Source organism: Benincasa hispida, chromosome 6 (assembly GCF_009727055.1).
Source record: "Benincasa hispida cultivar B227 chromosome 6, ASM972705v1, whole genome shotgun sequence".
Taxonomy (NCBI): domain Eukaryota; kingdom Viridiplantae; phylum Streptophyta; class Magnoliopsida; order Cucurbitales; family Cucurbitaceae; genus Benincasa; species Benincasa hispida.
In genome coordinates, this window is record NC_052354.1 from 697,515 (window position 1) to 715,247 (window position 17,733).

Here is a 17,733-nt window from a genome sequence, read left to right on the forward strand (position 1 = left end):
TTAGCATGCACAAGATTTTGAAGTTGGTCTTTGAGATCGTTGGTATTTTTGTTGTATGAAAAAACATATCCTATTTGACGTCCAATGGGTGCAACTGTGTACTCACTGACTTTGGCTAGAATTGAGATTAGAATTTCTATCATTCTCTTTTTCTATCCTTTTATCTGTAGTGTTTGGAGAAAGTAAGAAGATATGTAAATATTTATGGAAGGAAGTCTATAAGGATTAAAGAACAAGAAAGAAGGATATATGGATTTGAGTGAATCGTAAACAATGTGTTAGTAATATTTACGGATAAATAACTTTAGTTCATTATCTAGATCGTTTAAGTACAGTTAGAGGGTTTATCTTAATTTCTAAACAAAATAGATCCAAAATATAGGTGCAAAATTGAAACAGGAACATATAATGTCAATATGGCTTGGTAACCAATTTCAGTTTTTTGTTTTTTGGTTTTTATGTTTTTTTTTTTCTTCTGTTTTTAAAAACAAAAATCATATACGTCTGGGACTGTTTTCGTTTCCTATTTTTTAAATATAGAAAACCAAAATTTATTTGGTATTTTTTTTTTCAAAATATAGGAAAATGAACCAAAATAATTATAAATATAGTAAAATTTTATTATTTATCTGCGATAGACTACTATTTGTGTCTATCTCTATCATGATACGCACAGATAGTAGTCTATCGCAGATAAACTATAATATTTTGCTATTAGTTTTAAATATTTTTAGCAATTTTATCTTTTAAAATAATTTTCTTTTCAATTTGATTCTTAATTTTTAAAAACGATCAACTTTATTGTTATTGTATTACAATATAATCAAGTCTTCACAAGAAAAAACCAAAAGAATTACTTGAAAATTTTAATATAAAAAAGCCTAAATATGCAATATTACCCTTCGTCCTTTGTAAATACTGTCGCCATGTGCCGACGTGGAGCGACTGACGTCTAAAAAATGATTAATTTTAAAGGAAAATAAAAAAAAGTCGTCACCAATCCTTTTTACGGTGTGATTGTACACCAAGTACAATAAACAATTTTTAATTAGAAAAAACAAAAATGGTCTGGGAAAACTATAGTTGTTTTCAGGAGTCATTTGTGTATGAGGAAGGTATTAGCACCTCCACAACACTCATTTAGAAAACGTGGCCAAAATCTAAACCTTGAATTAGAATTATTCTTTAAAATAAAATTTGTTTAGATTTTTTTTAAAAAATAAATGTCTTATTTTACCTCTCGTTACTCCAATATTTGAAGTAATTATCCCATAAAATAAGTGGAATAAAATTTCATCAATTGGACTATATTAGTATGGAAGAAAATTTCTCACATCAAGAATGTGAGAAATTATTACAATTTGTTAGAATCTATCATAGAAATAGCCTTTTAATAAAAGAATTTTTTTAAAATATTAATTAAATTCATTTTTTTTCGGATCAAATCTCGAACTCCCAAAGATGTGATCCCTCACCTTAGAATTCTAGAAAATCAGACATCCAAATTTCCTAGATTTCATCATAGAAAACCTTTTGAAATAATATATTGATTTTTAAATGTTCAAAAACACCCGAAAAATATAATTTAAAGAAAAAAATTTAGACAACTTAAAAGAGTTTTAAAAAAGATTTTAAAAGCTTAAATAAATTTAAATTAAAAATCAAATAAAATTTAATATAAACATTACATAAATAAAAACATAATTTAAGAAACATGATAATAAATTAAGTAAACATAAATAAACATATTAAGATTTTAATAAAAACATATTGGAAGTCGATCTCAGACTCCCAAATAATCGATTCCTCACCTTCAGATTCTAGAAAATCGGATTTTCAAATATTTCTAGAATCCAATTGTCGGAATATTTTTTACGAAAAAAGTGCAATTAAGCATTAACAGTATTAGCGTAATAAAATTTATAGCATGAATATATCAAAATAATAATATAATAACATACTTGTAAAATAAAATTAAATGTAATATAAAAAAGAAAAATTATTTTAAATGACAAAACTACTAAAAATATTTACAAATAATAGCAAAATATCACAGTTTATCTGTGATAGATTACGATAGACAGCGATAGACTATTCTATCATGAAACAGATAGACATAATAGTGGTCTATCACAGTCTATCGTGGTCTATAATAGATAGACTGTAATATTTTGCTATTAATTGTAAATATTTTGGTTTATTTTCCTATATTTGAAAACAATTCTATAAAAAATATCGAGGGATAAATGTCGATAGATAAGGATCTGAAATTTGAAATAAAAAAACTGAATATATTAAAAGAAAAAAATTAAAATTTAAAATAACATTTTATTTAAGAAACATTTAAAATAACTTAAAACTATTAAAATATAACTAAAATTTAAAAAAAAAATTGAACTAATAATACTACTACTAATAATAATTTAAATTGATGGGGTTGATGCCCATCACCTTTACACACACCTGCACATACTCTTTTAAAAAAACAAAACAAAATAAAATAATAATAATAAGTATAAAGAAAATTCTTACTAATGAAAAATTTTCAAAAATATTTACACTTTATAATAAAAAAAAATAAATATTTAAATTTTTTTTACTATAAATTATAAATATTTATAAATATTTTTATATTTTAAAAAAGACCCATTAATTATTAAAGGCTTAGATGTGATTGTAAATCCCATCATGTTTTACTTTTCTTTCTTTTTAAAAACAAAACTATAAAATAATAATAACCAAGCAAAATAAAATGCATATCTTGAAAATCCTCTTGTAAAACTTCAAGATAAAAAAAAAATCTCTCCACTTTTTTCATCTCATTCACTTTCTCTTTCTAAACTTCCATCTTTTTTCAATTCTTCTTCGAGTATTTTTCTTACTCCTCAAAACAGTATTTTTAAGAGTACCAAATAATAATAATAATAATAATAATAAAAGTCTCTTTCACCTCTACAAAGTATGTTAATCTCTATTTTTTCTTTCATTCCCCCGTTTTTTTTTTTTATACACTTAGTTTCTTAATTTTTTTTTTAATAAAACAACAAAATAAAATGAACAGTAATAGATCTACACTAAATATGTATGAAGATAGATTAATATTAAAGAATAAAAAGATAAATAAAAAAAGAAATTACACGAAAAGAAATTAGAAATAATTTTCCTTATTCCTTCCTTTCTCTCTATTTTTTTAGATCTAAAGGAGAAGGAACAAGATTGAAGGTTGGACACTACAATACAAAGCCATCCGATTTATGAGATACGAAACTAGACCTCTCTTGTGGCTGACTTTTATTTATAAAGCTGATTGATTTTGCTCATTGTCTCTCTAGAATCATTTCTTTGTAAATCTCAAGGGTTTTCTCTTTAGAATTTTTGTTTGTATATTTTCTCTCTGTGGCTATCTTCCCCCATTGTATTCCTACGGTTTCTGTGATTTTCCCTCTATCTGTGCTGTATTTTTTTTTTTTTCCCCAAAAATCCTCCATGGCTTAAGAAGAAGAAGGTTTTTATAGCCAAAATTATTTCTCCATTTGTAGTAAAAAGTTACTCGCTAGTTTTTTTTAAAGAGAAATTATTTCAAATGGTAAAACTATTGAAAATATTTACAAGATATAGTAAAATTTTAAAATGATCAATAATAGATGCTGATGGACTTTTATCAATGTCTATCAATATCGTTGATAGTCTATCAATGTCTATCATTGATAGTTATAAAATTTTATTATATTTTATAAATATTTTGTTTTATTTTTCTATATTTAAAAACCACATTTTTTTTAACTTGAAAAACATGCTAAAGATAGCAAAAGCTCCAAAAGGTAAGAACATTTTAAAATAAACACAAATTATTATTATTTTGCATTTTTGTAACAAAACTAGTTACTCTAACTAACCAACTAAGTTACTCTAACCAAACTATGTACAAAGTAGTAAAAATTAACTTAAATAGGTAGATAGTCATAAATTTTAAAATTAGTAAAATTAAGACCAAATTAATCTAATGATCAAATTTATTTTAAATAAGGCCGGAAAAAAATAGATGACTACACTACAAATACCTTTGAACTTTGATTAATAGTTCAAAAGTATGTTTGAAGTGGTTTTTTTTTTAAAAAAAAAAATCAAATGAAAATTGGGACTTAAAGAATGTGGTAATGTCCTAAAATGCGTGACAATTCAAATTTTGGTTTCGTAGTCATCCTCACAAAATTTTAGATCTAGAGGTAGTTAATTTTAACACGTTTATGAAAGATCACAAGGACACTTTTGCAAGTGTTGAATGACAACTAGACGTGACACTATCATCTTTTTAAGTTACAACAAGTTCTAATTTAGATGAGGTAATCACGGTCGAATAACAACAACGATATTGAAATATTTTTAAAAAATAAGTTTGTGAAATTACTATATTTAAAAAAGATTCAACCTTATAATTTATTTTTCTAAAATTAATATAATGTACTAAATTTTTTAAAAGTTAAAAATTTTAAAATAATATATAACTTTGAACCCAACATTATAAATTGTTCTTAAGCCACATATTATTAAAAAGGAATTGATATAACCAAGTACAAAGCATATCGATTATTTTTTTGTATTTTTTTTAGAAGAATATATTTTGTCTTTTTTAACCATATATTTTGTATTAGTTAATTGACATATTTTGTAGTAAGTATAATCATGGGTTAAATTAGAATAGTTAAATTTTGGAAATTAGATTTCAAGTATTTTTCTGTATCTAAAAAACTCAACCAAAGGAAAAAAAACAATATCTAAATTTGTAAATATACTAAACATTTTTATCACCAATCACAAATTATCATGAAAGAAAAATGATACTAGTAAAATATTATTCCAACACAATCACAACATCAAAATTAAAATGTTTTTAATTTTAAAATCTTAAGTTAATATTCATTGAATCAATTAAAAGGTGAAGAAACTTATTTTGAAAATCAAAGTTTGACTATGATAAACATTTCTAACCTTTAATACCCAAATCTTTCAATTAACCATCAATCTCTATTTCATGTAATGCTAGTAATAATTTCATGTTTGGATTGACTTTTTAAATATTCAAAAATATTTTTAGATAAAAATTATTCAAACACCTTAAAATTAATTCAAACGTAATTTATATATTTGAGGACAATATTTCTTATACATCTAAGGTTTAAAAGATCGATGCCGACGGAAATAATAAGGTCTTCATTTGCGAAAATTTCGAATAAAATATCGATTTCGATGGATGTTTATGAAATTTATAAAAACAAAAAATTCAAAAAAAATAAATAAATTTAAGTTAGTAAATAAATATTTATTATTTCAAATAAGTAAAAAGGTCTATTATTTATATTAGTGATTTTTTATGGTTATTCTTTGTGCTTTATGGATTTTTAACATTATGATGAAAATATCGATTAAATCCTTATATCGATATCGAACCTATAGAAATATGAAAATATCGATATGTCGATGAAAATTTAAAACTAGGTATATATCATAGAATAACTCAAACATAAACGTACTAAAAAAAACTTCAAATTTATGATACTCTTATCAATTGGAAGTATGATCATAAAAAATGGTTGAACAATTAACTTTGTGAAAGCATATTACTCACCTGAAAGAGATATTGTTGAATGATGAATTTTTTTTTCTGAAAGCATTATTTGATATGAGGACATAAAAGTATAATAAATATAATTGTGAGGGGGAGAAAAAATAGTGGTTTGATGAGTGAGAAAACTTTGTGATATATTTAAATTTGTGTATGGAAGAGATGGGGAAGGATGATAGAGATCATAATCTATTTTTCATTTTCTATTCATTTATATATTGTCTAGATAAACACAAGGAAGATGAGAAGGAAGTTTACATCATGAAATTAGTAAGAGATTTGTTTAAGGGGACTAATCTATTAAATAACTTAGAATATTATATTGGCCTTCAACATTTTTTTAATTACCCTAAGCTAATTTCTTCTTCTTCTTTCTTAACAAAAAAAAATGAGGTCATGAGGTGCATTAGATATCTCCATGAAATTGGCACATTATTAACATCCTCATCATATCCCGAGTCTAACAATACTGCATTCATTCAAAAGGATAGAAAGTTCAATATGTATAAAGAAAACTAGAGAATAACTCAAATAACAGATAAAGAAGAAATAGGTTAGTGGAAAATCTTCTAATTAAATATAATAGTAGAGACATCATAATTACAAAACAAGACGAATTTTGTACTCCAAAAGACAGTCGGGATATAATATCATCCCATAAATGATTATGAGGCTTTTCAATACCTTGAAAAGTTCTTCTGTTCCTCTCAAGCCATGTCCATTATTGTAATTGTGTTATGCATATAAATTAAAATGTGGAATAGGAAGGTGTGAAGTTTCCATCACTGAAGTTTGAAATATTGCCTGTGATATAATAATTTATTAATTAATTTTGTGGACTTACCCAATAATTCATTTTAAACAAATGTTGATGTATACATATGGGTTATAATGCAAATACAAAACTAAAATGTCAACTATCTAAAAGTATTTTCTATAATCTATTGTTGCCTAATATTAGCGGAATAAAATGTACCTAATATACACTTTTCTTCCAAATGAGTAATTTGATGTAGAATGAGGGTCAAAATAGAAATTTTTAATTGAAAGAATTTTGGTTGGAAAAGTTAAGGCCCGTTTCATAACGAAAACATCACTTTTCATGCACTACATCCTTTTGCTTTTCTTTACTTTCTCATTTCCATTTCTTCCAACATTATGAGCTAAATTCTTCTTAGGGGTTCAAACATGTGAATGTCTTGAATGAGGAAAAAGTCTCACGTTGTGGTAGTAAAATGTGCTCAACAATTGCATTCTATTATTTTTATTGATTGTTAAAGAATTATTGTTTACTTAAATTGATCACTTATGTTAGCATAGTTTGGGTCAAGTTTGTTGGGTTGTATGCCCTAAAACTTGCAGTTTGTAATCTTTAAACACATTCTATTTACAATAAAGTGGTTATTAAGGTTTATTCAATAAAGTTGCTATTGAACATGTAAATTGCACTTGTGAAGTCTAAATCCAATAAACTAACGAACCCCTAGCTATAACATGAATACTTAAACTTTATGTAGAGACACATAAAAGAGGATCAAGTTTGAGTATATAGTCAAAATAGTCTATAAGTATAAGGATAAGGACACTATGGATGTAACTCGTTTTGTATTTGATACAAAACGATGTGATCCCGAAATCTTTCATGTGGAGACATGTGAGTGAAGGCATCCTATGTAAAAGATGTTTACATAAGACTAGACCACGAAATAGTAACTTTTCTTTATAACGCCGCTTACTGTTAAAACTAACTATTCCAACTTGATGACCTAAGGTAAATTGATCTCAATCCTAAGCAAATTATGAACTTCTGTTTATTCGGGATTATCCTTTAATCCGCAATGGAGAGAATGTCTCAACATCGCCCCTAACAAGCCTCCCATTTTAGGGGTCAGGTCGGGTAGATAGCTAAGGACATAGTCCTACAAGATGGAAATAACTCATACCCGTTTTCAAGGATAGTAGATAGGTTGTTCCCGTACTGACTCCTAGTCTTGAACAAGGGGTCCACTCTCTCTATGACTGAGAGGGACTCGATTTTTTTGGTAGGACCATAAACCAATTGTTCATTAGTGGATCAGTGGAGACTTAAGGAGCAAGATGTATTACAGAGGTAAAACAAAATATATATACAGTAAGGAGAGTGCAACTATTGGGCTTTAGTGGAGTGACCCGATAGTTAACGAATGTTGGTTAATTTGGTTAAAAGGGTTTAACCAATTAATCTCGAATTGTTGGAGCTCATGATCTGTAGGTCCATTAGGTTCCCTTACTAGCTCATAAACGAACTAAACCTTAGAATAGTGTGATGAGAGAATTTGAAATATTTAAATTTGAATTACGAAAATTGTTAATTATATGCGATATAATTAAACGTTTAATTATCAAATTAAAAAAAATTGGAGTATTGAAAAATATTTAAATATGATTTAAATATACTATATGAATAGGGATTCATATGTGGAATAAGGTGTTAAATTAATTTAATATTTGATATTAAATTAAATTAATTAATTTAATTAATTGATATTTGATATTAATTAAATTAATTTTATTTAATATCAATTATTTTAATTAATATTATTTTTAAAAATAAAATAAAATAAAATTTTGTGGAAATTCATAAAAATTGGATAAGTGGGATTTTCCATCTTTTTCCACTTAGTTTACACCTTGATCCCACTTCTTAGTGCTCACATGTGTGTCACTAGTATATGCAATTGAGTTGCATGAAGCATTCATTAAAATTAGAAGAAGAAATGCTGGAAAATTAAGACATGCAAGCTGAATCTTAGAGAGAAAAGTTTTCTCTCCTCTTCTCACCAAATACTCTTACTCTTTATAATTCCCTAAATTCAACCTTATTTTAGATCCCACAATCTAGTCTAAGGGCCAAGAGGATATTAGAGAAGATCAAGTGGTGGTCTTTAACCATTGAAGTGAAGATTTCAACTGGATTTGAAGAAATTTGAAGAAATTTGAAGAGTTCTTCAAAGGTATTTTCTTGAAACCCTACTTTTATATTTATGAACTTGCTTGCTTTAGATCCAAAATTAATGATATTAGAGTGCTTAAGATCTTGATTAATTCTGGATGTTGAATATCAACACCATCAATTGGTATCAGAACACGATTTGAACACTCAATTTATGTAATTTTAGCTTGATGAGTGATTTTCATAAGGTATATGAAATGGGTGTTGATATGGATATATTACAGCTTTGGCATTAGATTTCCCTTCAATTTATGTTGAAATTGTTGTAATTGGCTCCTTGTTTATGGGTCTTAATGTGTGTAAGGGTCTCATGATGGAACACGAGACATACGCAGTGGAATTAAGGCCTAATTACACTTTAATTGCTTTTAATTTAAAGGAAAAAATGCACGCAATTGAAGGAAAAACAGTAATTAAAAATTACCTTTGAAGCTCCTGAAACCCGCTTTTCCTCGCTGAATCTCAACCCGAACACGAATGGACCACCACTAGAGTTGACCTACTATCCTCTAAACTCAGAACCGGGTTGTGGGACCCAGTGGATGAAGAACCCGAGAGGGAGAAAGAGATTGAAAAGAAGATGGAATTTGGGTAGGGTTTGGGTTTGTTTTTCCAGCCCAATTTTGAAAACAAAAATTGGCAAATTATCAAAACTTTTTCAACTAAATTGAAAAGCCCAATTTATAGAAAAAAGTCATGCAACAATTGCATGAACCAAATCCATAAAACCCAACACCTATAATCCACTATCTTAGTGGGCTTAATGTCTCCACTATAAGCCAACACCTAGCCCACTATTTTGTTAGTGGAAAATTTATTAGAGTCAATAGAGTGGAATCTAAGTTGTAATAGGAAGAAGGAGCAAACATGCACAGACAAAACAATAGCAGAATAGCTATTGCCTTTGCAGCGTTGCAACATTGCTTGAACAGCATTGCAACGCTATTCATCAGACAACCCAGAAACGCGTGTGCAAAGTTTGTCCGATTCGGGTGGCTTTGGTTCGTTCGGTTCAGGTTAAGGAGGTCCGGTTCAGCTCATTTTTCGGCCAATTCATCTAATTTCTTGCCTTGGAGGTCCGGTTCGGGTAGTTTGGGGCCGGTTCGAGTCGATTTATGCGTTCATTGCCGGTTCAAAGCTGTTTTTGAATTATTCTTGTAATAATTTAGCTTATTTGCTTGCTTAGGATGCCAAAACTGATCCATATCAGTACATTTAATTATTTATGCATTGTGGAATGTATGTTATAATTAAATAAATCTTGTATGTGCATATAGTATGTCATGTAGATTTAAAATCTACCATAGGAAGCAGGTATCATGCATTGAAAGTATGTTATAATTTGTTATAATATATAATATGCATGATCTTTATCTAGGATTTCATGTGTTTAATATAATTTATTATATTAAATTATGAAATGCTTGGTGTATATTATGGATTGAAAGTATGTCTATAGTTTTATAAAGTATTATAAAAGGAATTATAAATTTAAAATCTATAACAAAGATAAGATGCATGCTCACCTAGGGCTAACAAATAACAACTTGTTTTAATTAGTTAAAATAGGTCGTTATCTTGTAAAACTTTGATTACAAACTCACCCAAGCTAAAATCCTGTTTAAGATTGGAGGTACTTAAGTTGACAGTTTATGGAACACTTGCTACTTGGGGACTTTAGTTGGTTCTTGAGCATTGTTAATCCAATTTTATGAGCATGCGTGAATGATGTGAGATAATAAATTGGTTTATCAGTTAGACATCATAGGTGAAATCCAATTATAAATATTATACTTGGATAAAACCTAGACTTAGGTTGTATATATTACCTGAAATATACCTAAATAAACATTTACCCAAAACAAATACAACACTTTAGTGGGAGATTAATAATATATAAGATATATTGTTTTTAGCTCTCACGTCCCTAAGAGTTCATATCTTAAGATTCGTGAGCGGCTTTGAGTCATCCTGGAAGTGACCTCAATTCGGAAAGTGTTTACATGAGTCAATATCAAGATGAATAAGGAAAGTTGTTCATAGTAAGTGGGAGAAGAAAGTGTGTCAATACATCCTACGGTTTCCTCCATTAGGTTGGACCGTGAGATTCCTATGTTGCATCTGCTTGTCGTTTTTAGCGGCATGAGCTAGTCGATTTTCCAGCGACTATCCCCTTGGAGGGTTGTAACATGGGATTCAGAACAACTCAAACTTCAGAAATGGATAAGGTCAATTCCCAATTTTGACTCTCAAATTCAGTAGCATTATTGGGGCTGACCTTTGAGGTCTGAAAATTGAGGGTTACACTTCCAAGAGTTACTAAGTATTAGTAAGTTTTTGACCGAAAATGATAACTAATTAACTATAGGAATAAAGAGTTATTCTGGAGTTAGTATTTAGTTAAGAATGTCTTGCTTCAGTGAAGGAGTACTTGATTGCCCCTCGGTAGCATCTATTCTGACTCAATAACGTATCGTTGTAAATAAATAATGAAATTTGGGTACATTATTACTTTTGCTGATTGGGTTTAAAAAGCAATTTACTATTTAGAATTTGTTTATGTTTTCAGCATGTCGAATTCTTCTAAAACACTCGCTTCTGATATCTTTAACAGTTTTAAATATTCAACATGGAAATCAGATATAAACGTAATACTAGCAAATGATGATTTAAAATTCATTTTAACAGAGGAATGTCCTCCCATCTCATTTTCAAACCAAATGGTTTGGAATGCTTATGAAAGATGGATTAGGAAAAATGATAAAGCTCGAATCTATATATCAGCAAGCATGTCTAATATACTAGCTAAGAAATACAAGAGCATAGTTTTCGCAAAAAAAATCATAGATTCGATACAGACATTGTTTGGACAATCAGTCAAGCATAATACTCATGATAATGTTTATAACTTTGACATATAGGATAGAACCTCTGTTAACGAACATGTTCTAGATATGTTGAAAGTAATAAACAGTAATGTCATAAATGAGGAAGCTAATAAAGCACAACAAAGTAAATATGATTTACTGGTTCTTGAAATATGTTTAGTGAAAAATGATAAGTTAACCTGGATATTGGATTCAGGTGCCATTAATCATATTTGCGCAGTCGCTCAAGAGACTAGTTTCTGGAGGCAATTTGCAGAAGGCGAGACAACTTTCAAGGTCGGGACTAGAGAGGTTGTCTCAACTAAAGCAATAGGAGATATGAAGTTATTTGTTGAAGATAGATTCGTTTTGCTTGAAAATGTATTTCATGTTCCTGCTATGAGGATGAATTTAATATCTATCTCTTGTTTGCTAGAACAAACGTATAAAGTTTTTTTTTTTAAGTTAATGAAGTGTTTATTCTTTCAAAAGTAATTAAAACATCTTCCGCAAAACTAGAAAACAAGTTATATGTGTTAAAACCAATTGAGAAAAAAGCTGTTTTGAATATAGAGATGTTTAAACAACTGAAACTCAAAATAAGAAGCGAAAAATTTCTTCTAATGCCTATTTTTGGAATTTAAGACTTGGCCACATAAATCTCAATAGGATTGGGATATTGGTTAAGAGTAGACTCCTATATCAGTTAGAAGACAACTCTTTACCTCTATGTGAATCTTGTCTTGAGGGTAAGATGACCAAAAGATCTTTTACAAGAAAAGGTCTTAGAGCCAAAAAACTTTTAAAGCTCATGCATTCAGACCTTTATGGTTCGATGAATGTCAAGGCATGAGGAGGGTATGAATACTTCATCAGTTTTATTGATTATTATTCTAGATATGGCTATATTTACCTAATGCATCATAAGTCCGAAACCCTTGAAAAGTTCAAGGAGTATAAGGTAGAGGTTGAGAACCTCGGTTAAAGGATTAAAACACTTCGAGCAGATTGAGGTGGGGAGTATATGGACTTGAACTTCCAGGACTAATTGATAGAACACGGAATTTAGTCTCAACTCACAGCACCCGGTATACCTCAACAAAATGGTATAGTGGAAAGGAGAAATAGAACCCTGTTGGACATGGTTTGTTTAATGATGAGTTATGCTCAGTTGTCTAATTCATTTTGGGGACATGCAGTAGAGACTGCTATTTACATTTTTAATATGGTTCCTTCGAAAAGTGTTTCTAAAACATCGTACGAGTTATGAAGAGAGCGTAATGGTAGTTTACGTCACTTTAGGATTTGAGGATGCTCGGCACACGTGCGAGCTCAGAACCCAAAGAGGTTGAACGCCATTCGAAAGTATGCCTATTTCTAGGATACCCCAAAGAAACAAAAAATGGTCTATTTTATGATCCTCAAGATGAAAAAGTATTTGTATCAACAAATGCTACATTCTTAAAGGAGGACCACATAAGAAATCATCAACCTCGCAGTAAGCTAGTATTGAGTGAAATGACTAAAGAAACTACAGATATATCAACAAAAGTTATTGATCAGGTTGGTCCTTCAACAAGAGTTGTTGATGAAACTGGTCCATCACATCCTTCTCAAGAGTTGAGAGTACCTTAACGTAATGGGAGAGTTGTTCAACAGCCTTACTGTTACATGGGTTTGATAAAAACTCAGGTCGTCATACTCGTTGATGGCTTGGAGGACCATTGTCCTTTAAACAAGCAATGGAAGATATGGATCGAGACTAGTGGATAAAAGTCATGGACCTCAAAATGGAGTTAATATGATTCAATTCAGTATGAAAATTTGTAGATCAACCAGATGAGATAAAACCTATTAGTTACAAATGGATCTACAAGAGAAAACAAGACCAAGCTAGTAAGGTACAGACCTACAAAGCTAGATTTGTGGCAAAAGGGTTTACCCAAAGAGAGGGGATGGGCTATGAAGAAACCTTCTCTCCGGATATCATGATTAAGTCTATTAGAATACTCTTATCCATTACTGTCTTTTTTTATTATGAGATCTGGCAAATGGATGTCAAGAAAGCCTTTCTGAATGACTATCTTGAAGAGAGTATCTATATGTCTCAACTAGAGCGGTTCATTGAACAAGGTCAAGAGCAAAAGGCTTGCAAGCTTAAAAGATCCATTTATGGGGTTAAAACAAGCATCTCGATCCTGGAATATAAGATTTGATACTGTGATCAATTCTTATGATTTTGAACAAAACGTTGACGAACCTTGTGTATACAAGAAAACTGTCAACAAGACTGTAGCTTTTCTGGTATTATATGTTAATGATATCCTACTCATTAGGAATGAGGTAGGATTTCTTGTTGATATTAAGGGATGGCTGGCATTGCAATTTCAAATGAAAGATTTGGGAGATGCACAGTATGTTCTTATAATCCAAATAGTTTGGAATCGCAAGAACAGAATGCTAGCATTATATCAAGCATCTTATATTGACAAGATGTTGTCTAGATATAAGATGAAAAATTTCAAGAGAGATCTGTTATCTTTCAAACATGGAATTCATTTGTCTAAAAAACAGTGTTCTCAGACACCTTAAGAGGTTGAGGCGATGAAATGAATTCCATATGCTTTAGTAGTAGAAATTTGATGTATTTCATATTGTCTACACGCCCAGACATATGTTATGCAATTGGAATAGTTAGCATATTCTAGTCGAATCCTAGATATGTGAAGGAACTCTTAAACAAGAGAATCGTTGAGCAGAAGCAAGATCGTTCCAAACCCATTGTTAAAGAACAACACATTTACAATCAAACAAGAAATAGTTATGCATCATCGAGTAAATTACAGCATACTTTTAAGTTAAAACAAGAGGAATGAGTGACATACCTTTGAAGAACTATTCTTCGAGTATTCCTTCGATCAACACCAGTCACACATCCAAGTAAACTCGATCAAATGCACTAACACAACGAACAACCAATGAATCACACGAACTGTCAAATCCTCGACCCTCAAATAGCAACTCGACACTACCAAGAGGCTACATTGGTATTCTCGGTGTGAGAATCTAGGAGGTGCGGGCTCTGTGTGGATTTGGTAGAGGGAAGGAGAAAGTATATGATCGAGTAAGTGGGAGAATGAGAAAGTCTATCATATAGACTTGGTACTCGATCGTTGGGTAACGAGGAACTATCGTCTAGCAAACTCAATGCCTCGATGCTTGATCGTTCACTCTCTCAAAGGTTATCATATAGCTTTTTTCTTTACCCGATCGAAATGAGTTGCCTTATTGAAAAATTGAAACCATTTTTCTTTTATTAATCACTTATTAAAACTGATTAAAAACTTCCTACTCTAAACGATTAAAGGAGAAATTAACCACCAACAATTGCTTATAATTGTTTTATTAGAAATAAATATAATAACTAATTTATCATATTATATTTATAACCTATAGTTTTAATATCACATCATATGTAATATTTAAACCATAGTTCTTCTTCTCCTTTATTGCATTTAATATAAATCATATTTATATTAATTCTTCCAATTAATGTATCTAATGCATCAAATTAACTATATCACATATAATTGAATCAATTTAATTATATCATATATAATCAAATTCCCTCTTGTTAATTTGAACACTTCAAACTAACCCAAAAACTGATTCTCAACATGAATCCATTGAGCTACCAAGGGGACCTTATAAACCTGTAGCTTAAAGCTCCAACGGTACGTGAATAACTTACTAAACTCTTTAATCGCGATATCCACCATTTGTTAACTGTTGGGCATTCCACTAAAGACCGACAGATGCACTCTTCGCACTACAGATATATTATGTGTCCATCGGATATAACCAATCAACAGTATGATGCCCAAGACAAATCACTCATAAGTATAGCTAGGCCAATTTATCATTTTGCCCCTGTAGTTACATCTAACTCCTTAAGTACCACTGATTCCTCTAATGAACAATACATCATAGTCCCACTATGAGTGAACACTTCTCGGGCCATGAGAAGATGTGGCGCCACATTGTTGAAGCCCCAGAATCAACACTTAAGGGAGCAATTTGTCTACTTACCCGTGCTTCGAGGAATGAGTGAATTCCATCTTGTGTAGCTGAGTTCCCAACTCCCCAATCAGACGAATTTCCAAAGTGGTAGGTTTGAGTCGGCGATCTGGTCATTCGCACCCTTGCAAATCAAATGACCGCCCTTATAGGCAGGAGTTCAAAACTCACTCAGGAGTCATGTTACCTATGGTCATCCTAATTAAATGAAAGTCTCTGTCATGAATGGCGTTATATAACGAGACTAAACATTTTGTGGTCCGGTCTTATACAAACTTCTTTGTATAGGATACCTCTGCTTACATGTCTCCGCATGAATGACCAGGATATCATTTGTAGCACTTTTACAAACACTTGCAAACATCTATAAAGCGGGGGTCGTATCCGTAGTGTCACCTGGATTAGGTTCCCTCCTTTATCCATATCAGACCATTTAGGTTATCACTTAAGGCATGATCCACTTGTATGTCTCCACATACATGCTTAAGTTACAATGATAACTAGGGATCTTAGTTTATTGGTTTGTGGTTAATGCAACTAAAATATCTCATATTTCATAGACAGTAGTGAATAAAATATCTCATATTATTACATCACAAATATTTGTTCATACACGTGTTTACAAACTACAGGACTCTATGAGATTTCGGACATCAATCCCAACAATATGATCATTGGATTGCCTTTAGAAACATCCTCAAGTATATTTGGAGAACGATGGACTATAGGCTTGTGTATGGTACTAAGGATCTAATCCTTACAGGATATATCGATTCTGATTTTAAGACCGATGTGGATTCTAGGAAATCTACTTCGGGATCAGTATTCACTCTGAATGGAAGAGCTATAATATGAAGGAGTATAAAGAAAAGTTGTATTGCTGACTCCACCAAGGAAGCAGTGTATGTTGCTACATCTGAAGTAGCGAAAGAAGTAGTATGGCTTACAAAATTCTTGAATGATTTGGAAGTAGTTCCTGTTGGGGTTGATGCCCCAAAATCTCGTGGGTCCTGTAGTTTGTAATTGTATTGTACAAACAATTTTATTTATTTAATAAAGTATGAGATGTTTTATTCGACATTTAGTAGCATTAATCCACAAATCAATACACTAATATCCAAGATTATCTTATGTAGTTTAAACATGTATGTAGGGACATATAGGTGGATCATGTTTAAGTGATAATCTAAATAGTCAGTAGTAGATGGATAAGGTTGGGTACGTTGTCCTGGTGACACTACGAATACGACCCGCTTTGTAGATATTACAATTTTTGTAACGGGCTACAAATGATCTGATCCTGATCATTCATGTGGAGACAAGTGAGCAGGGGTATTCTATACAAGTTTGTATAAGATCAGACCACGAAATGACTAGTCTCATTGTATAACATCATTAACAATAGAGACTTATATTTCACCAGGATGACCATAGGTGACATGACCTGAATGCTAAGTGAGTTGTGAACTTCTGCCTATGAAGACGGTCATTTGATTTGTATGGGTGAGAGTGGCCAAATCGCCGACTCAATAAGCCTACCATTTTGGAGATTCATCTGATTGGGGAGCTGGGAACACAACTACACAAGAGGGAATTCACTTCTTTCCTAATGTCAGGGTAAGTTGATAAATTACTCCCTTAAGGGCTGATTCCGGGGGCTTGAACAATGTGGCGCCACACCCTTTCTTGGCTCAAGAGGGATTTTGGTCAAAGTTGGACTATGACTTATTGTTCATTAGAGGAATTAGTGGTACTTAAAGAGTTAGATGTAACTATAGGGGCAAAACGGTAATTTTGGCCCAGTTGTACTTATGCGCAATTTGTGAAGGGACATCGCACTGTTGACTGGTTATATCTAATGGACACAAAAATATATCTGCAGTGTGGATAGTGCAGTTGTCGGTCTTTAGTGGAGTGACCGACAGTTAATGAATATTGAATAATTTAATTAAAGGAGTTTAATTAATTATTCAAGTACTATTGGAGCTCCAATCTACAAGTCCATAAGGTCCCCTCTGTAGCTCAACATGGATTATTGAAAATCAATTTTAAATTAATTTCAATTGTAGAAATTAATTATATGTGATATAATTAAATTAAATTAATTATATATGATATAATTAATTTATAATGTATCGAAATACATTATATAATTATATCACTGGACTTGTTGG